This window comes from Plectropomus leopardus, chromosome 24 (genome assembly GCF_026936395.1).
Source record: "Plectropomus leopardus strain MGB_pleo_1.0 chromosome 24, ASM2693639v1, whole genome shotgun sequence".
NCBI classification, from domain to species: Eukaryota; Metazoa; Chordata; class Actinopteri; order Perciformes; family Serranidae; genus Plectropomus; species Plectropomus leopardus.
Window position 1 is genome coordinate 15,943,954 of NC_142199.1, and position 25,332 is coordinate 15,969,285.

The following is a 25,332-nucleotide window of genomic DNA, read 5'->3' on the forward strand; positions in this document are numbered from 1 at the left end:
ATCTTAATAAGACAAATCAGTATGAAAAAATCCAGATATGCATGGAATAGATTGGAGATTTGTGGCTGTATTTTAATTAAAAACACATCCAGCTTCATAATTATACAATTTAATAATTAATATATCAGTTATGAACAAAATAGATATGTAGGAGGTTTTAACTACAGTGCTGTTTTGATGTACAGTGCCTGTTAGCAGGCTCATTACACTGCTGGACAGAATAAAGAGGGCTTGCAGAAGGAGAAGAAACCGATAATGTTGATGTAATGTTAGTTCAGTGACACATGATCCTGAGTCTGTGCAAGGCATTTTATTTTTGAAATTTGACCGGATGCAGCGCTGCTTGACTTCCTGTGTAGTACAAACTATTCTGTGCAGCTTGACGCAAATGTTGTCTGCCTCTGGCAAAAGTAGTGTTGTATTTTCCGCAATGCGCCCGGTGGAATCACGAGCATTGTCTGCAATCGGTTCCAGAGGCTGTGCCGGGTGTTGACGTACCCAGTGGAATTAAGCCATAATGAAAACCAGTTGCAATAGTTTATCTATCCACCAGGGGCAGCAGTGATATGGTAGCTGAAGGGGTTTACTGCACATGAGTTGTTCTTACCGTATTTGAGGTGTATGAGAGACTTTTATTATTATTATTATTATTACACGATGATCAGGTCACCAAAATATTATGTTAGAGAGTTTTGTAAAGCCCTGATACAGATTGTAGTGAGACAGCCGATAGCTTACTACATACACTACCTTCTATTCTCTCCATTAAAGCTCTGAGATGTGTTTTTCAACAGAACCATATGAACATGAAAGCCACACGCTTAGCAAATGATATACAGTAAGAAATACAAGCTTATGCAGCACTTACTAAGCAGCTGGCTTTACCTGCAGTGATAACAGGCTGAGACAGACTTACATAGTGTTTATATACCAAGAATTAATAACATAAAATTATACATTTGCTATTTACAACTTGGCACATTTAATTAAAAATATGTTCAAGACAGATTTTTCATAAAGTCAAAGTTTGAGAGAATCTGTGGTCTTTCTCCCTGGGCGACAAAGTAAGAAATTGCGGTTGCTACTGTATGACGTTTTTATTGTCAATACAGTTGCCTTTTTTAAAACTCTAGTGAAATGATGAAATGGACAGTGTGAAATATATTTTGTGCTTGCAAAGTTTATTGTAGCCTTTTTGTTAAAAATCCAAAGAGGATACTCGTCATCCTTGGGGCACTCTTAAGTTCTACATTTTTATTGAAAGTGACAATCATCAAACAGGTAAATGTGTGTGTTTACATGGACAGAGTATCAACCTCGAGGCTTATCCCAAAGCGAGTGTAAACGAGTAACTGAGAAAGAGTGAGTGAGAAAGACAGTGGATGCACTCAGCAGACAGCTGTTGGCTATCAGAGCAGAGACGAAATTAGCAGTTAAGTTGTCAAGTGCTAATAAATATACAGTGTAGTGTTCGTGTGGCTGTCATCTTCCATTGCCAGTTTGTTTTTTGTAATCATCACAGCGCGTGCGCAAATAGACTGCAGTAATCAGTCAGTCACTACGGGGGTATAAATAACCCAGTTTCTCTGTGTTTTATGTATTATGATATCCCAAATATGAACACTATCTCTATTTTGCATGAACACGAGAATGTTTGGTTTGTGTAATGGGTCAATGACCAGACAAAAGCAAAAACCATACATTAATTCACTCGCCTCTCCCTCTTTCTCTGTATATATTCCCCTCCTCACTCTCTCAACCTCCCTTTAATTGGATGAAGTGAATGTAATGACACACTATTTCACGAGAAAATAAATGGGCTCCAAACAAGCTGCTGCTCCATTCCAGGGCGACTTAATGTCACAGCGAACCCGATAACACTTATGAAATGTACACAGCAGACAGGGAAGATGAATAGTTCCCCTGGTAAACTGTGGCTGTGCATGTGTGATGCGTATCTGGCCATAACTGTCTGGAAGGGATGCTGCCAGCGTTGGTTTGGACGTGGAGTGTTTGCAGAGGACTTTTGTGGACGCCTGATAGCAATCAGAAGACACAGACAAGTCTGGGAGGCAGAGTGATAAAGAAAAACCTTCATCTTGCTGATCAAATGCTGTAAGTGTTTTCATGATGGGTCTTGAAAGCACAATTAGTTCAATATGTATTTTCTAAGGATAGAAATCAGCTTATTTTAGAGCTCTAAACTCATCAAATTCTTGCACAAAAAAAACAATTAACTACTTAGGCTTAATTAACATGCACTCTATGATTTTTCCTAAACGTAGCACTAAAAATCCTCTAACACATCTTTGAACTCAGACAACAGCCCAAAGCAGCATAAACATGTTTAAATCTGTGTCATGAACAAATCTGCCGCAAGGCTTCTGGTAAATATATTTGCACAAAAATAAAATTCAAACACGTTGGAATCTTCTGATGTCGGTTAAAAGGAATCTCTAAATGTCAGCCCATTTAAAATGTAATTAAAAATTTAATTTGGAATTGCTATTAGATATTCAGTAATAGTTCATGCGTTGTATCGCCCCAGCTATAAGCCTCTCTATCTGAGAAGGTTATTGTGCATGAAATGAGAGGAGGGAGTAAAACAAGCCGGGGTGAATAGAACAGAAAATGATCTGCCACATAGTGTAAAGACCTGCCTTCCTACGCTTGTGTAATTTAACGCCGGCTCTGCAGGACACACTTTGTGATCGTGTAACGTGGAGTGTTTCACATGTGGGGTCATGAGAGAGGCACTGATGAGCATTCGAACAGTAATTAATTTTTCTTACGGGGAGAGTCGTTTTTCAGAGGAGCACACATCATCTTTGATGTTGCAAATATGATCGCATGACTTTTTTTTCACCTTTTTTTTGATGATTAACTCCCACGTACAGATTCGTTTATTAAGTGTATTCACATATATGTTTTCATTTATTTTCTCTGATCAGCTCTCATTTGGGGTGTGTTGGTGAACAGAATCTGTCGACTTTTTGACTTTTCATAGGAAATGCACACTATTAATCAAGGTGTCCCAAGAAAAGCTTGACAGTAAGCCAGCATGCACAATACTCAGACACTGAAACTGAAGCAGCTAAACGGAATTTAGCGATTAGTCATTTAATGATTTACTCTTGTAATTTTCCTGGTGTTACATGCAAAATGTCTCACATGAAAAATTTTTAATGATTGACATCTCCTTCACCTGGTGAAGTGGGCCAGCTCGTGCCTTCAATATTTTTATTTGCATATTTATGGCTGCGCGCCTGAGCAGAGGTCTAATCAGATAGGATAACTGAAGACACCTGTGTAGCTGGACCTGAGATGTGCAGGGCCTTTAAACTGCAACATTATGGCCTCTCTCTCTCTGTCAGACTCAGCTAGAAATATATTTAATGGTCCCAGCTAAAATGCAAGAGACCAAAAATGTTATGCATTACTGACAGTCCCATTAAAATCTCTAAAAGTCCAACTGAAACCACACGAAGTCATCACTTTTTCCACTCACAAATAATTTCAGTGTTTTTTTTTTCATTATTAGTTATTATTATTTTCACCAGGCATTTTCCTGAAGGAGAGCCTCCGTGGATGTGTGAGTGTGTACATCTTTCTGTCCACAGATAATCTCAGATATTATTGAATCAATCAGCCTAATATGTTGTGTGCACATTTATGACTCTATGCTCAAGGACATCTAGTAGTTGTGTTGATTCTTAATTGTTGAAAAACCTGTTTTACTGATCGTTTTCTACCGTCATTGACTGCAGACTGCTCACTCCTTCTGACTGGCTTGTAGGGGATGCAAGTCATCAACATCTCATAGCAAAAGCATAGAGAAAGAAGCACCTTCAGAAATCATCTTGGCTCAATACAAGAAGCTTCATTGTCAGTTGTGGCTCACATTTTTTTTCCTTTGTTGTGGCTCAAAAACTGACATTCATAGAAAAGTTCAATCTGACCTTGAAGCAGAGCATCTGCAGATGAATTCTATACCTGATATGTTTGGCACAATATAAGTTGAAAAATATTCCCTGTTTTTGAAAGCTTTGCCACCATGTTGACTGCAAGAGAGCTGATTTTATATTGTCTTCAGTGACAATGATCAGGTCAGAAAATCTCCACTCTTGTAGTTTTAATATATATCTTTTTAAAGTAGGAAGAATAGGTCTTGATATCAGAATTCCTTCTTTGCGTCTCAGGTGCTTGAGAACTGTGTCAGTTTGATTGACTGTAGCTGGCAGGCTAAGCACCAGCAGGGGAACAAGAGATCTAGTAAACAAACTGGCGCCATAACCTACATGCACAGGGCAGAGAGGGTTTTGGTGGTGGTATTAACGAGAGAGGACCACATCAGTATCTAACCAGACCCAAGTAAGATCTGCATCTTGCGACTGCAGATCCGTTGAAATGTCTTTTTCCGTGGCCCCAGTGTTGTTAAGTAGGTTTTTGTCTGGTTGTATATGAAAGAAAGTTGATGTTATGGCTGTCTGCAAACACGGATTTAAATGAAGCCATTTGAATGGCTGTATGGACACAAGTTCTTCATCTATGCAGATACCATATTTGTTATTTACTGTGTAACTCAAAAACTCAATGCTATTCTGCTTCATTAGGACTGTGTGGGGGTGTTTTGATCAGATACAGGTGACAGTAGCTGGACAACATTGGCAAATGACCCCACTGTCATCAGATTTTTAGTGGAAATTGGAGCCCAAATGAGCTATTACTGTTCCTACTTTGTTTTATGTGTGTTTGCACTCAGAGGAAGAAGCAGATTGAGAAAAATATATATTTTTTCAGGGCCTTTAAAACTGTAATTGTCGCCCTTGTTTTCACATTGAACAGAATGGTCGGCATGAATAAATTGTAGGTAGGAAATTGGTTTTTAAGCTTCAAAAGCTGGCAAAAGATGGAAAATAGACACTGAAGGTTGAAGTGGGAGAAGAAAAAGAACTCTTGTACTGGTGTATGTTTGAGCTTTTAGCAGCCGAGACAGCTGCAAGTGATTAGAGATGTTTTACCACTGATGCTCAAAAATACATCTCTGACTCAGGTTTGTGCTGCAAGTACTAGAACGCAGATAGCAGATTTTTACTTACGATAAATACTTTTATTGGACAAAATTTTCTCAGAAATAAATGCGAGAAGAATATTTTGACATTGAAATTGGAATATGAACAACATATTTAACATATTTTTTTAAAAAGTAATTAACACCTGTTGATATTCGAGACTGCATATAAACAGTTATAGTACCTGTACCTATCACAACTCTGCGTTTTCCACTCCAAAAGTGAAAAGTTATGCCCATATGATGTATAAAGAGTCGATGCTATTATTAATTTTGTGTGCCTTTGAAACAACTGTAAAAACAGAAAAAAGGTCAGATTTGAGCCTGAATAAAAAATACATCCACATGCGAAAACACTGATATTTTGGCACAGAAAACGACAGCTCCATGTAGAGACAATGAACAAAGGCATCTTCATTTCACAGATCCTTTATATAGGTGTGGAAGTTATCAGTTATTATCTTTTCTTTGATGTACCTAGGTGTTTTTTTAAGCTATTCTCTCCACCAACTCGTAGATTAAGACATTAGCTCAATAAATGTAGTTAGCCTAAGAGGGATTAGTGTGTCCTACATGACTAGTGTATCACTTGGCACTATGGCAAAGATAATTAAGAGTCATTAAGACGTTTTCCGCGAGAGCTTTGTTCATTTTTCGTTTCATTTCACCCAAAGCACAGGGTTGGCATTGTCATTCAAGTGCTGTAACAAGACACCGTAGGTCACGCTCGCTAGCTTTAAATATTCAGCTAAATTATAAGTTAGAAGGAACAATGTTGAATCCATCAGTAGTGCAAATTGTTCTGAGCTGAAACAGAACAGAAGAGTATTGGAGTTCAATAGTGGCCGACTAATTGGTGAGACGCTGTCGCATACACTGATACATTGTTAGGAACAGTTGGACACATAACGAGTGCAACTATGCCCACACACACCTACACGCTAGCTCTTTGTTATTCTAACTGCACTTCCAGGCTGTAAAAAACACGTACGTGCATCCGTAGCAACAGAGAAAATAAATTTTGCATCTTATTTACACATATGCACAAATGACACTGAAAAAAAGCAGCACAGCCCACGTGCTCAAGCACAGATACGAGGCAAAGAGCGACTATGTGATAATGCCTTTTGTCTGGTAAGACAGTGAATCAGAGGACAAGTTGAAGAGTGCAGCCGTCACTCTAACCCAGCGCTACATCTCAAAGGGAAGCTTCGTCTTCTGCAGGATTTTGTTTTCCGTTTTTATGCGCGGGTAAACAGACAGCAGTGACAAGCACACGGGGAATAAGGAGGCTGCTGCGCTGCAACAGGAGATCAGAAAACCCCACGACGGGTGTCACAGGGGACTTTTAGGTTTACAAAAGCAATTTTTATTGGCTGGGGTCATAGACTTGTGTATCTCTGTTCCCTGTGCTCCCAATCCCCTGTGACATCAGTAGAAAGAAATCCTTTTCTTGATGTTTCTCTCTCGCTCCATAGCTTGCTCCACCAGTGTGATATTTCTGTCTGCTAACATCCACTTTTGTTGCTTCTTCTGTCATTTTCTGCCCATCTTTCCCCCCCTCTATTCTTTCCCTTTTGATTCACAGTTGCATTATGCAAATGACACATTTCCCATGGAGCGCTGGCTTTTGCCGCCTCTCTGGCAAAGTTGTATCACTCCATACATCCCTGCTATATAGAGGCAGAAGGAAGTGGGGAATAATTGCAGAGAAACAGCGTCAATTTACTATAATTTCGTGTTTTCGCTGCATGAAAGCATAAAACTATTATCTATGCATTTAATGTTTGTCTCTAAGCTCGACAGTACGAACAGTCCAAACTTGAAAAATCACAATAACACAAATACAAACACCTGAATACAAAATAAGAAAAATATTCAACATATGCAGAACGTCACGCATTCCCCTTTTCTCCAGCTTACTTTTCCTTCCTCTCACACTTTGATGGCAGCGCGTGTGTCGGCTCGCCGTACCTGTCAGCCTCTCACACATTCTCTTTGATGTCACCAACATGTCGACGTTAGTCCAAACTACGACACGGCTACACGTTCAAAGAGCAGTCAAACATCCTGCGCAACACCTCCGCAGCTAATGAGCCAAACACACTCCAGTCTGTTGCATGATGTGCACAGTGGGCGGAGAAAATACCAACTCTTGGTCAAGTTTGCAATATTTCAGTATTTTTATCTTTTGCCTTTATTTTATCATAATTATAATTTTGTTTCTCTTAAGAAACCATCAGCACAAGGACAAAATTGTATTAGCTCTGGGCCCCATCTGATATGTTTTTATGCAAATGTATTTCTGCCCAGATAGTAATTATTTTGTCCATTTTTAATTGGCGGCTGTAGCCACATACATTTGAAAAGTTTTTAGATGAGAAATAAATGTCAGATGATCAGACAGATTGTAAACAAACCTTCAGGTTAGTCAAACTTAATTGGGAGAGAAAATAAATGTGAATGTTAAAAATATTACCCAACTGTCTGTTGTGAGCACCCTTCATGTTGACAAATTAGGTGGTTTTCTGCCCAATAAGGCTTCTTGTATTTTGATGCACAAGAGCAAAATGTTTTGGGTAACTTCCTCCCCAGTAATTTTGGAGATTGACGGCTCTGAGTTCTATAGGCTCAATACTGAATGACAGATACCTAGGGACCAATCAAACTGAGTGACATTTCAAATGATACAATTAAAGATGACAGGGCTGGTTTGAGGCTCTAAATGAGCAACCCAATATGCTTAATGTAGTTGGCATTGTAATATTCTGCAAACCACAGATAAGTTATATCTGTATGTGATGATACAGCTGATATGTTGAACCTTGGCTGTGGTTAGGTTTAGGCACACAAATCATGGTTATGGTTAGGAAAACATCATATTTTGGCTTAAAATACCCAGTTTTGGGGGCGCAGTCTTCACCATCACTGAAAAATTACACCACTCTTTGTGCCACAATGCCAGCAGGTAACCACTTTTCATGCCAGATAATGCAATGATGAATTACAGCCACTTTTCGCGCCACTAACCGAGCAGGAAACGCTGAGATGTCTTGGTAAAAAAAACTTCTTGTGGTGTGATCCCTGGTGGAAAAACAGCAACGGGTCCCTACAAAATCTCCATGTTTGGTGCCTAAAATGCATCTGGAAATGGTGCAATCACTAAATCACAACCAATCTTGTTTATAGGTGTGGCAAAGTGGTCTGTAGCTCGGCAGCCGTCTCACCGTCCCCTCCACCTCCACATCAAAAGGTCAGCTCATATACCTCATCACTTTAGAAACAACACAACATGTATGAACCTAGAAATGTAACATATTTGTTGTTTACATGCCAACATTGTCTCTGGCAACTGGGTGTGACTGAGACACTTGCTGTCAGTCAAATCTGCCAACACTGACCGAGTATCTTCTCCTCAGTGCGGCCGCACTCTGGGCTGCAGTTGCCTGAAGAGATAAAGGGGTCCAATCTGCTCTGGAGCTGACCCGCACTCAACCTAAAACTATTTCACTGGTATTGGATTGAGTGGAGAGTTTTAATGCCATGGGGTCTAGCTGCACTTTCCCAGGCCTCTTCAGCGCTGTAATACATTTCTGGGGGAAACAATGCACCATGGATACCAACTAAGACCCAGAGTGGAAGCTAGCTCCTTTTTAAAGGGAGAAAGAAATACAGCTTTATTAGCTCCTACAAATGTCTGTGCTGCAGAGCAGCCCGGCCTGTTTTGGATGAAGCCCATCTCCCACTGGCCGCGGGAGAATTCTGCCGTCCATACACAAAGCCTTCATGAAGCAACATAGTTCACAGGACATCGTCTGCTGGGTATTTTCTGCTAAAACTCTCGCTAGGTTTACCGCTGGAAAAATACCAGGAATAATTGGCCATTAGTGTATTTGGGGTAAAAGAGCATAATGAAACACTTTTTGAACAACACTGTTGTTTGTCTGCACATGGGTGTACATCTCTCCATATCTGTGTTTGTGTGTATGTTTGAGGAAATAGCATTAGAGAGTGACGTGCACAGTCATTACTTCACAGTGGGTTACTGACAGGGCATTAGGCTCTCCTGCAGCGGGGCCTGCAAAATTGTGCTCATTATGGCGTCTCAGTTCACATCCAGGTCTGATTTGCTCGCCTTTGCATTGCTCCTGGTTATAGTCTAGTGGAGGCAGACGAAGAATCAGCGGAACAAATCTCATTAAGGGAAGAGACAAACTTACAATAGGAGCTGAGATCAAACTGTAAGAGGTAAATATTGACAAAGCAAGGCAGCGAGCCGAACTCAGCAGCACTGCTCATTCACTTGTTTGTGACCACTAGTTTGCTTTTGTTCTCTTACATTTACATTTCACTTAGTGCGTTAGTGTTGAACACTGAACAGTACGACCACACTGCTCTGCATAATCTGCCTTCAGACTGTTGCCTCGCAAATTTGATTTAAAGCTTCTATTTTGAATGCAGTTACAACCAGTCAAGGATTTACTCTCCGTAATAAGAAATAGCTGAGACTAATCGTCATGATTTTTATTAAGTAACCATAAAATATTCTACAATTATTCACAAAATGTTTTTGGTTAAGCCCTGATCAGGGTTTCTATTTAATTATCAAAGACTGTAGGGAATGAAATGACCACTTAGCCCCACCCCCTTTAGCAGGGCTCCTGTAGATCCTTTTTTAAATCCCAATTTTTAAAAGGCATTAAAATGATTAATCTCTGAATAAGGCCTTAATTGGTATTAAAATGTCTTAAATTAATCTTTTTTAAAAATTTGAAAAAATGTGGAGATATCAGAAGCAGAATATTATGATTCATATTTGTTGGCATTGCATCATAAAACCTTGTATTTTTTAAAATAATCTATTTTCTTTTTTTTTTATAAACCTACTCAATCTACCATTTCATTTACCATATTTGATGAAATGACGAAAAAAAGCTTCAAATTATCCAAATGGATCATTTTTGATAACACAATATGTCATTTCTTCCATGTGTTCCACTATAAAAAGTTTTAAATTTCTTAAGCATTTGAAGTAGATCATCTAACTTTTTGATTAGGCTAACTTGACTAAAAAAAATGTTTTTGCTGAAGGAAACACTTGCTGAAGAGTTGCTGTGAGGCTTTCTGCACATCAACAGAACTTAAAAATCCAGATTTAAAGGGTATTTTTCAACCTCTCAACCTCTATTTTCCCATGTTTTTGTGTTTAAGTGACTAATGGGAAAAACATTTTTAAAAATTGGTCTATAGAGCCAGAGCAGGGGCTGGGCTGCAACGTAAAGCCTGCACTTATGTTGTATTTGAACTATCAATTTTCATCCACTGAAGGTGTTTGTTTTTCCCACTCACAGGCTCAGATTGTAAGTGGTGTCAAGATAAGTGTCTGGCAAGATTTTTGAAAGAGTCCATGCAGAGCTAGACGTTTGTGTTTAAGAGTTAGACCCTATTTTATTTAACTGTGGACTGTTCTGGCTCTTGTAATTTATCAATTACAACTTGTCTGAAAGCTCTGAGGCAGCAAAATATTTGTTTTTAAGTGGAAGTCTGTGATGTTACATCAGTAAAGTTCAAAATTATATGTTGTGCCAACATTTCTCTCATTTATATGGCTCTTGAGAGGAGGAGGAGGAAAAATAAAGAAGCATATATGCTATTATTGTAGCTAAACCAACCATGGTCTGTGTCCACGTGACATGTTGTGCCACTATGGCACTTTCAGACACTTTCTTACAGGAGCAGTGATATTCCAAAATTTCATTTTAAAGCCAGTATCTGCCAGTACCAGTGACATGCTGATATTATTGTGCATCCCTTGTGAAGAGTTAATTGTGAAAATGATTCAAATTTTCTGCAAGGTAGTTCAGCAATATCGCTCTCGAGGATAACTTGGCAATATCAGTCAAGAGCACGGGTTCTCAAATTTAATATTCAAAGGTCCAAAATCTGATCTATTCAAGGCCGAAGGTCCGTAACAATTGGCGATGAGCAAATGACTGTTATGAAGCTTTCTTATAACTGAATTTCTCTGACATCTCCGGTCTCTCCTTTCCCTCAAACAAGGCCTCAGCTATCTCATTTAAGCACTCTTTAACTACCTCCGCATCAAAAAAGGACTTTTTGTTTTTGCCCAGCACTCAGACCTCTCGGTGAGAGGCCTCAGTAGCTCTCTCCTGCTGTGTCAGAGATCTCACAAACAACTTGTTTGTTGATTCATAGGAAGATTTTAACTGTCTAAGTTTTGTTATCCTCACCTCTGTTTTCTGAGGATGTTGCAGTCTGTGTCTTTGTGTCATAGTGCGATTAGCATTTCCACGCTTCACAACTCCCACTGTGTCTGTGCAAACTAAACACATTCGTGCTGGACTGGTGCAAAATTAACACATATTTCTCCGCCCACTTGTCTTTGAAAGCGCGGTTTTGGTGGTCAGCTTTTCTTTTCTTTGCACATTTGAATAGAGACATCCTCACCGCCTCGGCGACGTAAAATACACTGACAGAAGACACCGATGTCTTGCTTTCTTTTGCCCACAGGACAGAACGTCAGGGCCCATTAGAACCAACGCCCGTTAGCCGACCCTTGAACTCTGACACGTGATGACTTTAACGTCTTACGCTCACCGGCTGTCAACGTTGCCTTGACAACAGTGTCAAACAGGGAAACAATTAGGTATAAGGCTTAATCTCAGGCTAGGATCGCTCTAACGATCTCCAAATCTCCAAATATGCTACAAAACCTTCAATTAATGGATAAGTGTCAAACTTTTTTTTGTACACTTCATTACATTGTATTATTGTATTCCTGATAGGAGGTGTGACTTGGCATCTGACGTCTGGTCTTAAGGGTAACTCAGCAGTATCAGTCTGGACGGTAACTTAAGTTCAAAGACAGCTGGAGAAAGGAAGTATACTCTCCTGTAGAAAAATGAGAGTGATATTGACAGAGCGGAGGGAGCTCACCTGGTTTATTTCCCACTACATCACCGCTGCTGCTGTAGCAACATAAAGCAGAGCTGACAGCTCTCACTAACTGGCCAGTCAAACCAAAAGCCAGCTCTGACCTCAGGCTGTGTCTCACGTGGATCAGCTATGATTTCCAGCAGAGTATCTGACTTTTGTGAAAATATTCCCTCTTGAGGTTTCAGACTGTGTTTCAAGCTACTATGGATACATACAGAAGTGCAGGTGTGTTTTTAAAAATCCTTCTGTATTGTTGCATTCAGACATTGTTTCTATATAAGTTTAGAAAGATACGATGTAACTTTTCTCTGCCGTTGAATGAGGACTTTTTGTTTCATCACAAGAAGGAGATTGAGAGCCAAAGTGGGTAGATGAAGATGGAGAAAGGAACAGTTGTCCAAAAATCCCAACAAGATGGCTGAGCAGTCTGCACACACTGCAGCACTCAGAGCCAAATGGCTCTCTCCATGTTGGTCCCAAACCCTCGTGCATTTTGCATCTGAAAAGACGCCAAATGTGACTAAATTTGGAGCGCTGGCCTTGGAGTGTGCCTTCCACTTCATGGGCTGGAACACAAAGCCAGCATATCAAAGACAGGACAGTGTTTGAGAGATAAGCATGTATTTTCTCTTCCTCTCCTGCTATCAGCCAAACTTCTATCATGTAATTAAATCTAATTGCACATCCAGAGCCATACAGTTTGATGGGTCTGGGTAATTGGTTCTACATTAGAAACCATAATTACCTCTGTGGCCGCAGGATTATGCTTTTTACATCACTATTGTTACTCATTTTTGGCTGCAGAAGCATTCAGCATCGACCCCTACTGTGGTCTATTTCCATACATGTGTGTAGATACTTTGTGGATAATTAATTCAGAATAAAATCAGAGCAACACAATACATATGTGGCTCCTCTTTAAAGGACAATTAAATTACAGAGAAATAGGTGTTTGAAAGGGGTAATATTTTCATGAATGAATGAATCACTGCACATCTGTGGACATATGTTCAACATACACTGCTTCCACACATAAATAATATCCAGATGATGATAGTGATTGTGTGAAACAAGCACAGGCATCCTGCACTTTGTCACAGTGTTAAGACTCGTCCGCCTGGAGTTTGTGATAAGCTGAACAGTAAGGCACATATCCACGTCTGCACACACTGGGCTTGTTATCTACAGTAGGAAGCTGATAAGGTGTATATTTTTGTTTTTTCACAATTCAACACATGGGAGCAATTTCTGCAAATACTCCAGAGTAGGCGAGTTCGTGTGCACTTGTTCCACATATTGCTCTTGAACCGAGGAGGGAGTTACAGAGGGACTGATTTGCTTTCTGTTTTCTACCTCTTGTCAGTGTTAAAGAGTAAATGCAGTAGTGTGGACACTCCAGCTGCTTCAATTTGTTTAAGTTAAAGTGAACCGTATAGGGAGACCTGAAAATAAACAGCACTTCAGGGCCTGTGTTTACAAGCAGCTTGGAAGGCCTCAGAGGAATCGCACTCAAAGTTAAACCTCAGAGTGAAACGGAGAGATACTTCTGAAGCCTCCCACGCTGACTTTCTGCAAGGAGAAGTACAAATTATGATGATGTTTTCTGACAGTTGTGGTTTGAGATGTTAGACAGTAGTAATTTAAAATGCTAAAAATAGCACACTTTTTTAAAATGCAGGTTTTACGAACATAGGTAGCAAAGTTATCTAGGTTACAGTTAATAATGCCAAAATTAATACATAGCTTAAATCTTACAATGCAGTTTTCCATTTGCACAGTTTGACTAAACACAGGCTACTCATGTGGCTTAAAAGAATAAAGGTATATTTAGTTCAAACCCATAGATATTTCATTTGGTGTCTTATAAGAAAGGCATCTTCTGATGGAGCTGTCAATTTTTGCTTGAAAAATAACTAGGGATGCACGATAATATCAGCATGTCATTGGTATTGGCCGATATTGGCTTTAAAGCGAAATATGGGAATTGGCCAACATGCTGATTTCTGCCAAAATCACAAACCGATATTTTTTTAATTGACAAATTTGTATTGAACAGCTACATTTAATTCCACTGACGTAATTCCATAAAATCATGCCAGCTCAATTTTCAATAAATAGAATAATGAATCGGTTATTTGCTTGAGGCAGCTTGTATCTGTACAGCTGCTAAAAGTTTTGTTTATTATAGCTGGAATTGTTGGCTGCGACAGATCACATCAGCACTGTGTCAAAGCTGTTTTTTTTTCTCTTGCTGAGAGGACCTCTCAGCAACAGGACCTTGTTTTTTTTCTCTGGTGCTCTCTGCAGCATCCCACACAAGGTCAGTCACAAGAAATCTTAATTTTTATCTATTACACACGTCTTTGCCCGAATCTCCTGCAGCTCCAACAGGTCATTCACCAAGTTCAGAAAGTTAAATGCTTTTACTCTAGGTCCAAAAAAGATCAGATCTGTGGCAAGTTAGAACTGATCTCATATAATGAAATGCTTGATAATACAGGCCATTAACATCTTTAAAGGAAGATCTTCTTGGCTTTCAATTCAAGCCAAAAGCTGCATCCGATTCAGTAGTTACACCATCAGTTGCAGTAAAGTCTGAATGCTTAGCAGCTTGGTCATTCTGCTTGCCTTTGCTTGAGGAAAATACAGAATCTAGCAATCAATAAAACTTACAGTTCAAAGATCAAAAACATTGTTCAGCTCCATTTAAGGTTTCCGCAGTGTCACCACGGTATTTAACACTAAAGGCCAAATGGTGCAAACTCTGAATCTGTTACTCGAAGTTCTTTTAGCTCAGCTGAGGTTCTTTCCAAATCTTTGACACATTGATCAGCCACTGCAGTTGCACAAATTACCCCATTTGACCTGAATTTGGCTCCTGGTGAACATCTTTGTTGGAAGGAAAAATAATTCATCACTGATTTATTCTAGTTGTTATGGTTTTTGTGATGACCTAGACAGACAATAAGCTTGGCTATTCACCCGAGGCAAAGCATTTACAGGAAGAGCAGGTTCAGATCAACAAAAAAGCCCATTTCTTTTGTGGTGAATAAGCTTGTATGTACAAATTTACCTATTTTCTGGTGTAATTCCTTCTACACTTCTCACATAAACAGTGTACCAATGTTTAACTTATTGTTGGCATATGCTTTTGCTCTATTCTGGATTTTTTTGCTGTGTCTTGTTACTGTTTGTGGCTCGACCCATTTTCCACATGGGGATCATTAAAGTTTCATCTTATCTTAAATCTGAAAGCCAAGAAGGAGAGACAGAGGAAGCAAGACAACAGAACTGAAAACTGGTGGAGGATATCAAAAGTGTTAATCACACCCTGCATCTCATCCTGCTGTCCTTGAATGCACCATCTGACACTGCAGGCAGGCTTAAGCCTTTCGTTTTAAATGAAACTTGAGCTCCGTACTTTGTTGAAGAAGTCTGTTAAATGAGGCCGACATGACAGAAATACAGATGCACTGACGTATGTTTTGACCCTGACTGTACATGCTGGCAGGGAATCAATTTTAAATCTTTATAAAATCTTTGCCCTTGCATTTTTTGTCTATGTGTTTCCCAGCACAGTTCATTTACAGTTATGGTTAACAATGATAATGCCAATGCTAATTCTTGCTGGGGAAAAGGGCTTGAAACATTTAAACATGTGGTTACTGGAAAAACAGAACATTCATCTCCTGCGAGGGCCTTTTACAGCATCACCCACTGCTTTGTAAATTCTAGTTTTGAAGCCTCGAGTTTGGCATTTTGGCCACCACCATTTTGGACTTTTGGAGTAAAAAGTGACCACATTTGGACCAGAAGATATAACCATAATGTTAGCTGCCAGCTCTGCTAGCACACTGCATTTATAGCTATGATTAACTGTGATAATAGGGACAGCTTTTCCCATACTCTGAATCTGGGGTTATACCATACTTATGTTGCCCAACCAACGTTTTCATCATTGGAGCAACTTGGCAGTTGACAACACATCCACCTTTCACTCAAAGAGGCCATGCCCTTAATTATGCTTTTTTTTCTTGAAGAGATAAATTAGATAAAGCAAGCTGTTTTTGTACCAGGCTGTAAACATGTTTATAACTGCCATAAAGTTTGGCATTTTAACATGAGGGTCTGTGGGGATTGACTCTTTCTTGGAGTCAGCCTCAAGGGGAGTTGGCTTCATTTTCCGACCCCAGATGATGCCACTTGACTTAAGTCGATACTTCACATTAAGTATCATTTTTACTGTCCAGCAGAAATATAGTTTTGTTTGCCCTTGGTTACTGTTATTTATTTTTTTTAATACTGACCATCCCAAACTCCTACCTCCAGCACATCTATGCACCAAGAAGTAGTTACTGACAATGAGGGCCAGGCAGAGGACTACATTTTAAAAGAAAAGGCACATTTGCTCTGTCAGTGATGGGACTGTTCAGCATGGAACACCTGTCCAAAATGTCATTAAATATGATCAAACTTACAATCCCGATGATAACATTTTAGAAATGCTAATTTATTGTAATTCATTTCAGAAGCCCAATCTACCTTTATAGTGTGTCATAGAGCATATATTTCATTGTTAAATAAAACCTCTGTTCCCACTGTGCTTTACACCTGATGCTGAGATTCTGGGGGCGGACTCAACAGGGGGTCACTCTGCTGGAGGCTTACACTCGCTGTCATAGACCTTTTATTAATTAAATCTTCTGGCTGCTGCACATTTGCAACTGTTTTTATTATTCAGAAAAATAGGATGCTGCACAAAATATGACAGGAAACTATTAAAGGAACTCTGAGGACTTTTTGATCACTAATAGTGCCGTGGAGCAATACTTTTGTGATGCACGCTCGCATGCATGTGGCCCAACTCACACGCCAGTGCTTTCACACACTAATTCACTGATTTAAAGGTGGCAATAATGCCAGTCAGTCAAAAACAGCCCGGTCAGTGTCTTTATTAATCCTTAATATTCCTCTGTCAGTCATAATTCAATGCTCTAATTAAGCTGATTACGCTCTTTAATGCAAGAAACAATGAAAACGACACATAAAAACAATGCATGAAGTAGATCATAATAGCCATGTACACAAACAATACACTATTTGTTGCAAATGTACAGATGAAAGGATTGGTTTGGCTTTAGCAGCGCATCAATTCTGGGCACACACACAGTGTGCCGATAAATCCTCGACAGGCTGAAGTGTATCTCTAGTGCAGATCCAAAACAAAATTATAATCAAGCCTTTTTAATCAGATTAATTGTTGTCTTTGTGGTTATTTTGAATTCAAAGGAATCCCAATCCTGGCTTTGCGTCTCAACACTGAATACGTGTACGTGCATATGTGTGTGTGTGTGTGTGTGTGTGTGTGTATGCGTGCGTGTGTGTGTGTGTGTGTGTATTTGTGTGTGTGTGTGTGTGTAGCTGAGCAATCACACACTGGTAGATTTACACCCTTATGGGAGCTGATCCTGTCTGTATGAGAAGTTATTGGATTACATGTGCTCGGAGATATTGAGTGTCTGCTGCTCACTTCCTCGTCAGAGTGGAAAGAATAAGCTGTGTGATTGCTCCATCGCTTATTCCGCAAGTACACACGAAGCTAGATGTTTCTTTAGATCTGATCTGAATAATTAAGAAACAACTGGTTGTCACAGTGAACATCTCTTCCTCTCTGCCTCCTCTCCTCTCAGTCGTAGTGTTACATAAATGTAAGCGTAACCTTTCTGGCTGGCGGTGGGAAGACGGATCACTGCGAGCAGCTCTCTCAGATGTATCACCTGATACAGCTGATGTACGGCCCATAAAGTCCTCGCATGCACTAAAACAACAAGAGGGGGGCGTGATACAAATGTGCTCTGTAGCGACGTCAACTTTAAACAGATAGCAGGTGCATAACTCCCAGCTGTAAAAGCTGACAGTCAACACATATACAGTCCAACAGCTGCGTATGAATCATGAGCGTGATGCGATAAGGTGCTCGCAGCCACCTTCAGCTGGTAAAGATTTCACTTGCAGTCACTTTTACAGCATCATGATTTACATTTAGTATTGCGTCCACTTAATTTAAATGATAAATGTATTTGCATTTATTATCTGTTGGGATGAGACAGACTATTGTCCCCTCCCTTTTTTTAAGCCTGTGCTGAATTAGTTGTATTCTTTCTGTCTGAATCACATAATTAGATGAGATTTGACCAATATTTCTAGGACTTAAAATGTTCATGTCTTATCATAAGGCATGTTTGACATAAGACTCTTATGTCACACATATAGAAGTTATGATTTATTCATTAAGGAAGTCTTACCAACAAGGATTTATTTAAACCAAGACTAGCTTTAATCAGAGTTTAATAAAACTAGGTTTATAATGGGTAAGTACAGATTTAAAATTAAGCAGCATAAACAATTAATCCTGGTTTAGTAAAGCCAAGTTTAGTCACTATAACTGAATTTAAACTTAATTCAATAAATAGGGACATGCATAATATCAAAATGAAAATAATAAATAAATAAACAAATAGTGTTTAATGAATAAATAAATACATAATCAACATGCTGTTGGCACCCAATGAATATTTGGAGTTTGAGAAAAACTTGTTGGCAGAATAAATAGAACAATATTGCCAAAAAATAAAACAGTTTTAAATGTTTGATAGTTGGCCCACTCTTCCTGTTCAGCCAAAAAACAGTTTCCTTGGTGAACCAGGATCTTTATAAAAATTCATCATCATAAAAGTTAAGTGGGCTGAGTCTCTCTCTCATGTTTCTTTGAGGAACTTCATTATTTTACTCAATCCATTTAAAAAAGGCAGCAACTGTAAAATTGAAACCTCCTGAGTTGTTGGTTCAAAGTTAAAGCTGGACTATGGTTAAAATTTTTGATGCAAAAGAGTTTACTTTAATCTCGGTCTAGAGTAAGAACTAATGAGATGGCAGAGCAAAATAGTGTTGGGAGGAGCTTGCTCGACTTTTTAATGAACCAGTTTGCTAGCTGATTGTGGTTTTTACAAGATTATTTTGACTATTTTTGCAGAAGTAGGTGTGAAGTGGAATGGATAGGTTCATTGGTAATCTCAGTGTCACTGTCTCTTATTCCAGCGCTCAGGTTAGAGCAGCCACACTGCCAGCGTAAGCAGCGTAAGCAGCGTAAGCAGCGCGGTGCGGCTATTGCTCAGTTGTAGAACATCTAGATAAACTGAGTCTCGCCCATGTTTTTTTTCTGCGTGATGCAAGCGGTTGTCAGCAAAAATAAACAGCAAAAATTGTGTTATGATAATTATATTGACATACTACCTTTTACTACAGTTTCAATGTTTTTAATCTGCCACAGACATGAAGAAATATATTATATAAATATCTGTTTTACTCAACCTTTCCTGTTTGTGTTTCAAAATAAAAGCCCTCCGACAGCGTCTCTGTCAACAGAATCCCTCAAGTTGTTAACACAAGTCATTTTATTTTGAAACATTTGCAGGACTATGTTGTTTTCAACGCAGTTTCTTACAGGGCTTGATAAATTAGTCGGCTTTTAATTGTGTAAATACAGTAGTTACAGCAGCAGGCAGCTCTGCAGCAGCGCTGCACCGACGAGGCTGTCAGCGTGAACACGGCAGGTGCAAGCCACAGCAATGTGGCGAGGTAACCGTCACGCACTGCTCACGTACGCAGTGTGGCCCGGGCATTTGAGGAATGAGTCTGTTGAACTTCAGTTTGTATTGCAGTTCATCCCAGTAGTAAAGTGTGTAGTGCTGGAAACCAATCTATCCCAGTTAATGGTTGATATGAGGAGCTTTTAAAGTGAAGCAATCACATTAAACTCCACTAAGGAAGTTTAATATCCCAGCAACTTAGAGATAGCGTAGCCTCATGAAATAAAAACACAGGTATGCTGACTCCCTCTGGATGGATGTGATGACCGCCATACTTTTCATCTAACTCACAGTGGTGGGTTATAATTGTCCAGAATAATGAGCTGAGTGGCACTGAGGTAAATGGTTTCAAAGTGGCAGCAGAATGGACATCTCCATAATCCAGTGCAGTGGGTTGTATGATATTATTTTCTGTTTTGAAGAGAGAAACAAGCTCTGCTTTGGTGTTAGAGTTCAATTAGAATTGAACATCACCAGCCCTCTAATTTTGTATTCATAGTTTTGTCTCATCTAATTGTGTATAAAAACAGTGGTTTCATTTTACTCTCACCATCGCTGTTATTCAGAGATGAACTCAAATGGCACATTCTTTTCTCCTGTTGATCAAACTCCATCAAGCTTGAATGTGGAGCACAACCCTCGTGATTCTCACCACGGGTTCTTCTATTAATTCTACACTTAATGAAATGAAATCACAGCGAGCACTGTAGCAAACAGCAATTAGCCTAATTAAACTGATAGAAAGATGATCTATAAACTCTTAACATTGACTATGGGTGATTTAATTAGTGATCTAATGGAAGCTACACTGCAGGCCTGGTTATTGAATGGCAGCAAAAGAAGCCCTACTGTGTGAACTGCTAGTCACTGTTGTCATGATGGTTGTGAAGTGCTCAGATGAGACACAGTTAGAAGATAATTAGATATCTCATATTTCATGGTATTTTACAGGGCAGAAACAGATGATTTGTATTTTGCATATCCTATTTTAAACCGACAGTCTACACCATGTGTGACCTTGAGCTACCTGTAAAATGAACTAAAGCAGTAGAGTTGGGATGGTATGCTTACCTCCTGATTGCATACTCTCATGGCAATTGGTTGCCAATTCCTACATATCTACAATTTTTAAGTATTGTGATTTGATTTTTTAACAATAGACCATGGGAAAAAGTTGAATCATACTCTTCCAGTCACTGAATACCATAAGGCATAATTCCCAAAGCAATGCACATCTAGTCTTTTATTTCAGCAGCATCCTGCATCGCATAGAAAAGTGGAAAAAAATACACTGAAAACTGTTTTTATGGTCTACTTTATAATAGCTTTACTCCACTGAAACTGCTACATTTACAGTGTGTGTGTGTGTATGTGTGTGTGTGTGTCTGGTGGCTGCCACAATATCGACACGACTGCCACTTATTGATTTTTCTCTTTCTCTTTGGTATTTAAAATAGGTCAGATTTTATTGCATGTAGAGCTGTGCTCAGCGCGGTCATTTGCTCAGCCCCTCACCCCACTCTCTTTTTAAGATGTGATGTAATTTCCGTGTGATTTAAGATCTGTCATATAACACAAATAACACAAATTAGCTAGCTGGTGCATCCCGCAGTCCCCCCCGCTTCTGAGAGGAATATGCTCAGGAGGAGAGCGGGAGGAAGCTCTGGAGACAGACCTTCAGTCGCACCAGCGCCCAGCAGGGTTTCACAAAGACTCAATCAATTCAGGCATTAAAAAATGTCAATATTTGAGTGAATTGATTTTTTTTCCCATCCCTGAAAACAAATGGGAATTCAGCATTTCATTATGTATGATGAGCAGGCTTTATGTCTCTCCTTGTTGAAACTAATTGAAAAATGGTTTTCAGTAATGTAAGTACACTGGATTTATTGGGCAGATTGAGCAAAACCTTTAATATCAGTCAGACCTGTTTTCCTTATGCAGTATTGGAATCCACCTTCGTCCTCGTTTATTTCGTGTCAGCGCTTTCACATTATTGATATAGATTTCCATTTTTTTGGAAAGTATTTACATTTTGCCAGTCCTAGTACATTTTCTAACTCTTTTTTTTGGTTGGAAACAAATCCTAGCCACCCATTCCATCACAAAGTGAGCAGAAAAATCAATCAGATAAAGTGCCTCATTGAGGCCGGACACGCCAAGTTCAACATTCTCACCGCCTCGGTACGACAGCTGTTACGCAACCAAGAAGTTCTGATCCTGACAGCTCTCAGACATCCTCTTTTCAAGGGCAGAGATAGAAAAATGAATTTGCGGCAAGAGAAGGGGGGTCAGTGAGCAGCTATGTTTGCCGTTTGAGCGGGCGGAGAGTTTTTAGGAGAGGGAGGGCCGTCTCTGCTGCTGGACACAATCCTCCACCTGCCTCCTGCTTCCTGACCTGAGCAGACAGAGCAACTGTATACTTAAGAATGATTGACAAGGTGAAAACCTGTCCAATTTCAACTTAACTGATACTTTTTTCCCCAAGTACAAACTAGACTCATCTTTTTCACCACATCGAGTGCATGCAGAGTAAGTGTTTTACTCATTTATGGCAAAGAAAAGTGTTAAGATGTAAAAGAAAAAGTCTCATTCAGATGGACGTGTGATCGTCAGTGCTGTGAAGAAAGGAAAATAAGACTTTGCCCTCTCTCTTTGTGAATTTTGTGACTCTTGCCTTCCTCATCTTCACTTGGTTTATCAGAACAAGATAAAGGTGCTGCTCGCACAGAAAAGTACACTGACCTGACAGCGACACAGACATAGGAGCCGAGGATGCTGGGAAACACAATGGTTTGAAAGAAGGCTCAAAGAAATGGCCTTGGGCAGTACAAAAGGTTTTCTTTGTTGGACTGAATGTTTTCACCAAAATTGGCATCGGTCCCATCCAGAGGAAGAAATTGGAAAAAATGTTGGGTTTTTTTGCACTTCTTAGTTCCTTTGGGCACTGCAAACAACTGACCACCTCGTCTTATAATTATGAGCCTCTGCCGAACATTTGAGATGTGAATTTACAGCAGAAATGTATTTATACAACGTAAAAAATAGAAATAGATCAGACTTGCTCATCTGTTTGTTGGTGTAAGACTCTCTGACATGCAAAACTAAGTACTTCCTGTACAATTTAATGTGGCCACCCCTTTTTTTTAAAAAAAAAAGTTGCGTGGCTCCTGGTGATCAGACTGCATGACACAGTCAATATTGGCATCTGTTATTGTTCTTGAAACTTACATAAATATTAGAAAGTTAAATATCATACTGGTATGAGGCTAAGGTGTTAAATTTCTGATGTGCGGTATCTCAGGACTGCTGATAGAAGCTTATAATACCTGTTTGGTTCATGAATAAATCTAACAAACTTATTTGCAAGGATGATGTGATCCCTGTGAGGACTCCTGTGACAACTTATTTCTAAAAAAAAAAAAGAAAGAAATTTAATTTAAGCCTCTGTTTTGTTTTTCAATTTTGGTTGAAAAACGACGAACTGAGATGCTGCTTAGAGTCTTTTGAATTTGAAAACTTGAAAACCCGAGAGGATCTTGGACAGTACAGACAACTTTGAAATTGTTATGCAGTTACTTTTATAGGAATTGAAGAATGAGTGGTGCATTGTCTTCTTGTGAAATCTCCGGTCAATATCGTCCCAGCAGCACCGGCCACACTGCCCTATTGACCACATATGATAAGACATTAACTGTGTTGAATAGCCAACAAAAAGAGAGAGATGGTCCAATCACAGATGCTGTGAGAGGCAGCTTTGGTTTCATCTGTCACTGTGCCCCTCCAGTCAAGCCCCATCAGCTGGGCTTTTTTTTTTTTTTTTTCGAAAGACTAAACCCAAGTGACTTCTACAAGGAGCTGAATGATCCTGCTTTGATGGAGGCCATTTTTGTAGTTGGACAGTCTGGAAGATGAGAAGGAGGTGTCAGGGGAAAGAAATGGAAAAAAAACAAGCGGAGTGACGAGAAGGAGGCTTGAAGGCTTGTGCATCAGTTTCTGAATTTTGTATGAAGTGAAAGCTCGGTCAGTCAAGGACACTTCTGCTAATTTGTTGTTTAATGTGCTACGATTTTAGCACATCGTGATAAGATTGAAATATTTTTTTCTGCATTGTTTTCTTATCTTTTTGATTTCGAGGAGAAATGTAGGAACAGCATAGAATTATTAGTGTATTGCAACCCTGTTCTGTTATCACACACACACACAGACACACACACACACACAGTCATCTCCGTGGGCAGCTCAGATCGATCTGTCCCAGAGGAAAGTCAGCCGGTCCAGTGGCTAATCACACAGATGGATCCGCTGTCTGACAGCCGTCATAGGCAGTGAGACTGCTACTGGATCACTTCCTGTCATCACTGACACACTCAAACAGAAAGACACATACACACACACACTTTGCTGTTAGGCACTGTTAAAACATCATTATATTCTTTCTGTTTGCTGAAGGGAGCATATTGTAAACTGGTGGCTCCTAACTGGTGTAGCCACAGGGTCCAGATATCTCCTCCACACATAGGAGAAATTACTATTTTATTTCACAAATGTAATCCACATTTTAGCTTAAAACACACTATAATAAAAAATTTTTTACTAGAATAAAGTGCAGTTACTGAAAACGTAGTGAATAAATAGCACTGCATCCAAAAAGGTGCTTATTATTTCTTCAAAACTGCTGACATAAAAGTAGCATCTTAATAAGCCAAACAATACCAAGAACAGAGCAACAAAACAGTTGCTGCACTAAAAAAACAAGCAGGCCGGTGTGATAAATGCAGCCCTTAACAAAGTCTGTAGGTGTGCACTTCAAAATAAAGTGTGTTTTTACAAACTTGACACACTTGAATCTCTTGAATAGACCCCTGACCCACTTTTGGACTGCAACCCACCAGTTGGAGACCACTGTTGCAGCACATTGCAGCGGGGTCTTTTACATTTTTTCCAGCCCAGATATCATCTCGCTCATCCCTTGTGGAATTTTTTGTAAAATAAGAGACTCAGTTGTTCTACTAATAGGAAATCAGTTTAAGCACATGGACAGTTTGGAAAGCTCACATGATCAGATCATTAATTTGAATGTTTCCTTCACTGTTACTCACACACGTCATCGTCTGTTCTTCCACCAAATTCAGTTTAAATTATACACCTCATCTCTTCTCTGAAACCAAATCTAAAATGTTCATAACCTAAATCAAGCAAATTGCAGAAAAAAACATGATTAAAACAACATGTTTGTGGGATTATACCAAAGCAAAGACCTGCGCCACCTGTGAGGACGCCATCATCAGTAGAACGAGAGCACACGCTGCACACGGCTTTTTCTCTCTCCTCCACACACCACCAACCGCTCAGATTCAATTTATCAACGGCAATTACCGTGCTTTTAATATTTAAGATGTTATTTATATCGACACATTAGATTTGAAAGACCTGTCAGGAGGATATGTCTCCGGCATGTTTGGCTGTGTAACCTCAGCGCCACCGCGGTGATTTGATTCATTTTTTCACATTTTACGATGGTGAAATTTTAACTTTAATTTTTATTCCACTTATGGAAACAGACAGACAATTTAAAATCAAACCACAAGTTATTTGCTACATTACATTCCATTATTGATTGATTGAATTAAGATGGAGGTGTGATCTCAAACA

General features: G+C 39.4%; 1 protein-coding gene across 6 annotated transcripts in view; it reads left to right on the forward strand.

Moving 5' to 3' along the window:
- LOC121962812 (beta-1,3-galactosyltransferase 1-like) overlaps positions 1 to 25,332 on the forward strand; it is a 126,862-nt gene that overhangs the window by 79,297 nt on the left and 22,233 nt on the right. Inside the window, exon 5 of one of the 6 annotated variants that reach the window (XM_088074727.1) lies at positions 8,261 to 8,324. The exons of the other annotated variants lie outside the window; for them this stretch is intronic. The gene's annotated coding sequence lies outside the window, so the exon portion shown is untranslated. The remainder of the gene's footprint in view (positions 1 to 8,260; positions 8,325 to 25,332) is intronic. 6 annotated transcript variants of the gene reach the window in all.